The following is a 6844-nucleotide window of genomic DNA, read 5'->3' on the forward strand; positions in this document are numbered from 1 at the left end:
AGGAGTAAATAGCAAACACCCTGTGTGCAGAACACGAGCGAGAGAGAGAGAGAGAGAGAGAGAGAGAGAGAGAGAGAGAGAGAGAGAGAGAGAGAGAGACAGACAGACAGCTGAGTGAGAGCTTATAAAAGCACTATATATCTGCAGTGTTTCCCTCACACTCAAACTCCAGCACTGACGGGTGAATTGCTTCCTCCGCTGGATTAGGTTTCCTCCGCTAGACCTCTGACGGCCAGCCATGTGACCGCTACTCAACAGTGAGTCAGCTATGACACACACACACACTCATATCCTCACACACACAGTACACACCTCATACCCATCTCTGCATCATCTTCTGATGGTTTAACTGCACTGAAAGCATAACACACACACACAAAAAAACACTCTTAAAGCCCAATTACAGGAGCTTCATTTATTTACCAATGGCTTAACAAGCTTTAACAGGCTTTTGATATTCTTGTGTAACATCTGCTAAAGATGTTAAATTGTGTGTTTACTACCTTAACCAGAGTGAGGACTTTTTTAGGTCTAATAACCAATATTTAGAACAAATAAATTTTTACAAATTTCTGCTTTTTGACAATAATGAATAATTATTAATTATGATTACATAATATTCATTAATCTTTGCTTTTATTTACATGATCATTATACATGATAATTATGATGATAATGATCATTAGTAATAATATAATAATGTGATAAAATAATTACAGTATTATAATAATAATAATTATTATTATTATTATTATTACTACTAATATAATTAAAACGATAATGACTAGTAATATGTATTAATTAGGGCTGGGTAAAAAAATACTGATATCTCGATACTAATCGATTCTCATTTTTACGGAACGATATCGATTCTTAAATCCCAAGAATCGATTAGTCCATTACATTATACGTAACATTGAAGGGCACTTTCCATCCAATATAAAAAAATCGCAATAAGCATTGTGCTTTGGTACTTTTAATATGAAAAAGTCTCAGATTTCAAATTATGTCCATTGTATTGCAGTATTCAAACAATTAATGCCGTTTTGGCACTGTTTAATGTGGAGTGACTGATCGCTGTAGCGCCTCAGTTTAACAGATGCGGCAGCTGATCATCTCCTCCACATTAATACCAGTTTCAGCACAAAATAAACATGAATAAACATCCGAAGGCAAGTTAAAAGAAAGAGTACAACTTAAGACAGTAAGTTCCCCTCAGCCATGCATTCATATAAACTCCTACCCCTAAATGAATCGCGATTTGTTTAGCATCTCAACCGATTTGAATAGTCACATATTTGAATTGATTTTCAACCGGCTCGCGGTTAATCATTACATCCCCAGTCAAAACCCAGCCCTAGTATTAATTATTATTATTATTTATGTATAACTGTTTTTAATATTAATAATAATTAAAGTGAAAATACAATTGTTGTTATTGTTGCAAACTTGTTATAAGCATTGTGCTTTGGTACTTTTAATATGAAAAAGTCTCAGATTTCAAATTATGTCCATTGTATTGCAGTATTCAAACAATTAATGCCGTTTTGGCACTGTTTAATGTGGAGTGACTGATCGCTGTAGCGCCTCAGTTTAACAGACGCGGCAGCTGATCATCTCCTCCACATTAATACCAGTTTCAGCACAAAATAAACATGAATAAACATCCGAAGGCAAGTTAAAAGAAAGAGTACAACTTAAGACAGTAAGTTCCCTTCAGCCATGCATTCATATAAACTCCTACCCCTAAATGAATCGCGATTTGTTTAGCATCTCAACCGATTTGAATAGTCACATATTTGAATTGATTTTCAACCGGCTCGCGGTTAATCATTACATCCCCAGTCAAAACCCAGCCCTAGTATTAATTATTATTATTATTTATGTATAACTGTTTTTAATATTAATAATAATTAAAGTGAAAATACAATTGTTGTTATTGTTGCAAACTTGTTTTTGATTTTTTTTAGACGTCTAAAAACCAATAAGAACTGACGTTTATTTATTTTATCTCTGCTTTTTGACAATGCCTAAATCATTAGATTTAAAATTTTTCACATTATTATTATTATTATCATTCATTATGTTGATATTAGTAACAATAATGTGATGAAATAATTACCATTATTATTATTATGCAAACTTGTTTTATGGTTTCTCTTGTGAACGCACATACAACAGTTAACGGAAGCTAGAGATTATGATTTATAAAGTTTTAAATAGGGATATTTTTCTTACAAAAGCACATCACTTCCCTTCAGAAGGCCTTTATTAACCCACCGGAGCCGTGTGGAGCACTTTTTATGATGGATGGATGCACTTTTTTTGCACTTACTAGTGGTCGACCGATAATGTTTTTTTGACAGCCGATGCCGATATCTTGGAAAGCAGGGTGGCCGATGGCCAATATAACTTTATTTATTTTATTTAATATTTAAGAAATTTGAAATCATTTGAAAATGGATTAAAAAAACATGCTTATACTTTAAATGACAAAGCATTTTTCACAAATAAACAAATATTTAATAAAAATGTAATTTAAAAAAAGGAAGTAAACACTGTAACCAACAGGGCACTCAATATTCTGGGAAGTTTGTGTGCATTGGGAATCATATTTTTTCAAATAAAACCAAGGTAACACTAATTTTACATACAGCACACAGTGAAAATGACATGAATATGACATTGGGCAAAAGCATGAAGCGCAGCATAATTTGAAACCGCGAGTTTAAAGTTTGTCAATCACTCGTCTCCAGTGAAGCTGAACTCTCCTTCTGTCTGCATTCAATTCACACGGACCGACCATCACGCAGAGAACACGCGATGCAGGATACAAATGCACACTTCATAAGATCTCACAGCTGGATCCGACTACGTTTTTAAGGTTTTTGAAATTAGATGTTGTTCATCAGTCATTCAAAGACTTGTTTAAATTATATAAATGTGTATTTGCTGAATGCTGACGGCAAACAAGAAAGTATTATAATGGTTCAGATGGTTGAAAATGTGGCTGCCAGAGTCCAGACGGGAGCTCGAAAGCGGGAGCATATTACCCCTGTCCTGCAGTCGTTACATTGGTTACCGGTGCGCTACAGGATTAATTTTAAAAGTGCTCTTATTGGTTTTTAAGTCTTTAAATGGTTTAGCACCTTCTTACCTCTAGGACCTGTTGATAGTTCACCAACCTGCAAGAGCTCTAAGGTCTGCCAACTTAAGGCTCTTAGTGGTTCCTAGAATCAGACTCAAGTCTAGGGGTGATCGAGCATTCGCCGTAGCTGCTCCGAGACTTTGGAATAATCTTCCTACAGAAATCAGAACTGCCCCTACACTATCCATTTTTAAATCCAGGTTAAAAACGTTTTTATTTGATCTGGCTTATTATTCGTGATTTGCATTTGCTCTCCCCTATTTGCAGTTTTATTTGTGACTCGGTCTTCTTTTTAATTTTGTTTGTGGTTACTCACTTTGTACGGCACACTGGTCAACGGTAGTTGTGCTTTATAAATAAATTGAAATTGAAATGATAATGTTTGCCTTTATATTACTAACAATATAAAAGCAATCGTTATAATACTTTTTTGTATACATTTTAATTCCTTTATTTAACAGTTCTATCTGATTATTAGACAGACTTCTGTCCGTGGACAGAAATGTTAATGATGACAGCGAACAAGAGGGAGAATGTGAGCACTGTGTGAAAGTCCCACCACTAACGCATCGGGCAAACAGAAAAACTTATCGGCCGATGCCGATATTTGAAAAATGCCAAATATCGGCCTTGGCGATATAGGTCGACCACTAATCTCAATCACCATTCACTGCCATACTAATGCATGGAAGATCCAGGAAATTTTTTAATATAACTCCGATAGTATTTGTCTGAAAGAAGAAAGTCATATACACCTAGGATGGCTTGTGGGTGAGTAAATCATGGGATAATTTTTTTGGGTGAACTATCCCTTTAATATCGGTGGATACATGGGCACATATGCACAGAACATCTAAAACCTGAAACTCAAGTACTGTTTGAAGTTGCAAGCATTTGTTTGAACCAACAGCCAAGTGTGTATAAAATGCTGGTGTGTGTGTGTGTGTGTGTAGCAGCATGAGTATGTGTCAGTGGGAGTTATATGGTCTTGGATCAGCCCAAAGGACCAGCTGCCGAGAATTAAAACTTTAGTCTGCTTCAAAGCTTGGGGTTTCCCTCAATCCCAAAAAAGCTTCAGGAACAGAGGAACTTGGACTGGTCAGTGACCTCTTTGAGTGTACGGTTTAACACTACAATCGCTAGATGTCACTGTATATCTAAAAGCGCCAGCTGGTAAATTTTACCCACACACATGGCAACTGTATTTATATGGCTAAAGAACATATTATTTCACTGTATTATGCTATTGTCTTCACAAATATGTGTCTAGTCATGAAATGATTGTCTAGTCATCAACTATATTTTTATCCTGTTGTTTTATGTTCAAGACTTTTTAATGCAGGCTACACTAATCCATAATGGTCAGTAGCCTAAGCTAAATAAAAAAGTCTGCACTGACAATGGAAATTAGAAGGTAGTAGCCTAAATATTTGGGTGGTTTAATATTATAACACAATGTCATTAATCAATATATTAAGATAACCCATGCTATGAATGACTAAAACAGCCTATAGACAATAATAATTTATCACACTGCATAGGATGATGCGATGAAAAATGCAAGTGCACAACTTCACCTAAATATTTATTAATTTGTTTAGTTATATCATTAATAATTTGAATAAGAGAACAACACCATTAATCTTTGGGTAATCAAAAAAATGGTTTTATTCATTACATCATATAGATCGGATTTTTTCTTCTTCAGGAAACGGCCAGACTAGAATAGCAACACAGTAGTGAACAATAAATGATATGGCAAGACAAATTAAATAATTAAACCAAAGTTTGACCAATTAGAGTAACGTTAGGCTAAAACATGTAAATATGATATCTGGATCACTGTCAGATGAGCCGTCAGATGCTGAGCCGAGCCAGGACGCATAACTTACCATCAGACTCTCCATCACTCATGGCATTTAGTGTTTCTAATACCTACCTTCCATAAATCGCCTTTTGTTTAGTCATTTTGACTTTATTTATGAAACTCATAACCGCTAAATCAGTGAGTGAAAGGTGTTACCTAGAAATGTACAATGTTAAAACATAAGCGGCAAGAACATGACAGCGCGAAAATACGCTTATAGATATAAATGCCTCGTTTTTTTATCTGGTTTTATCTAAATAATTTTTAACAACATTGGATTGTAAATTACATAATTTTAGTAAAAGTCAATGACTGGGAGACAAATGTACATTTGAAATTTTCTTTTAAAAACATTTCAAATTTACCCCGTGGCGATTGTAGTGTTAAAGCCAAGACAGCAATGTCTGTCAGCACAATGTTACAAGTGGTACAACAGGGTTTTATGCACAAGACTAGGGGTGCTCCGATTGATCGGCTACCGATCACTATCGGCCGATAATCACGTTGGGATGATTGATCAGTGGTCTCTAAAAAGGCCAATCTCCAAAAACCGATCTCAAGCTGATGATGCTGCCGTGAGAGGTTTGGCACGACATGCAGAGGCACCGTCTCAGTCTCTGTCCAGCGCGGGTGAAAATAATAATGCTGAAGGTGAGGTACTCACCTTCATATTTCTTCATTAAATAACTTCTAAAGTCATTTGAAAACCTCGTGTGAGACGTAATTTCACACGCGCTCTCGCTTTCTCTCTCAAAATACGCAAAAGGCTTCAAATCACCACATCATGTCGGTCTATAAGCGAGCTGCACAGTTGACACAGGAATTGTCACTTGCACAATCGCGGCAGTGTCACATCATCACTAAAGTTTATAAATTGTATTACTCTTTAATTCTTGCCAGTGTTTAACCATTCAGTGCTCGCGCGCTCTCCCGAAGACTGTGCGCTCATGCACACTCGCAGCGCACACATAATGCCAGGTTCACATTATTCCGTTTGCACTGCGTATTTTTTTCTACGCTCATGTTAACGGATTAAAGCGTTCACTGCACACAGCTGCGTTCAGCAGTGCGTTCAGGAGCTGTGTGTCTGCAGCAGTGCAGAGATCGTTTCCGTACTGACTACCGAGTCTATTGCTGCGCTGCCAGCGCTGAATTAAAGTGACAGCACATTGTTTGCGGTAAATATTAACATGGATTGACATAGGGCTGGACAATAATTCAATATCAATATGTATCGCGATATAATATTTTTCAATAACGGTGATATGATTTTTAAACACTTTTCCGATATTTCGATATACATTACCAGTGTTTCCCATACATTGATTTATTTGTGGCGATTGACTTCGTTGAATAAACATGAGCACTGCACGTTTCAAGATCAAAACGCATCGCGGGTGTTTTATATGAATGTATCTCTGAAGGGAACCGACTGTCTTCAGAATAGTTTAGATGGCATTTTTATCTGATAAAGTAGCGTTCATGAGCGGAGCTGCTTTGTTTACAGCCGTTACTGGAGAAACCGTTAGTTCCACCGCTCTCACAGCGCCTCCTGCTGGCAGACAAGCAGTTTGCATTTTCAATAATAAACCCATTTCCAGCAACATGCTTTTGTTGTTGCTATATTTTTTTTTTTTCTGAAGCAACTTGGAGCATCTTTAATACTCGTTATCCTGGTTAATGCACGTTTCAATCTATAAGAATAATCAGCCTACACGACCAGTCAAAGGTTTTTGAACTGCATTTATTAATGCACCAAAAGCAGTAACATTTTGAAATATTTTTACTGTTTAAAATAACTGCTTTCTATTTGAATATATGAATATATT

General features: G+C 36.1%; 1 long non-coding RNA gene across 1 annotated transcript in view; it reads right to left on the bottom strand.

Annotated features, from left to right (window-relative positions):
- Positions 1 to 6844, bottom strand: part of LOC107599663 (uncharacterized) — an 18319-nt gene that overhangs the window by 5295 nt on the left and 6180 nt on the right. The window lies entirely within an intron of this gene.

This window comes from Sinocyclocheilus grahami, unplaced genomic scaffold (assembly GCF_001515645.1).
Source record: "Sinocyclocheilus grahami isolate Dianchi unplaced genomic scaffold, SAMN03320097.WGS_v1.1 scaffold270.1, whole genome shotgun sequence".
Classification (NCBI taxonomy): domain Eukaryota; kingdom Metazoa; phylum Chordata; class Actinopteri; order Cypriniformes; family Cyprinidae; genus Sinocyclocheilus; species Sinocyclocheilus grahami.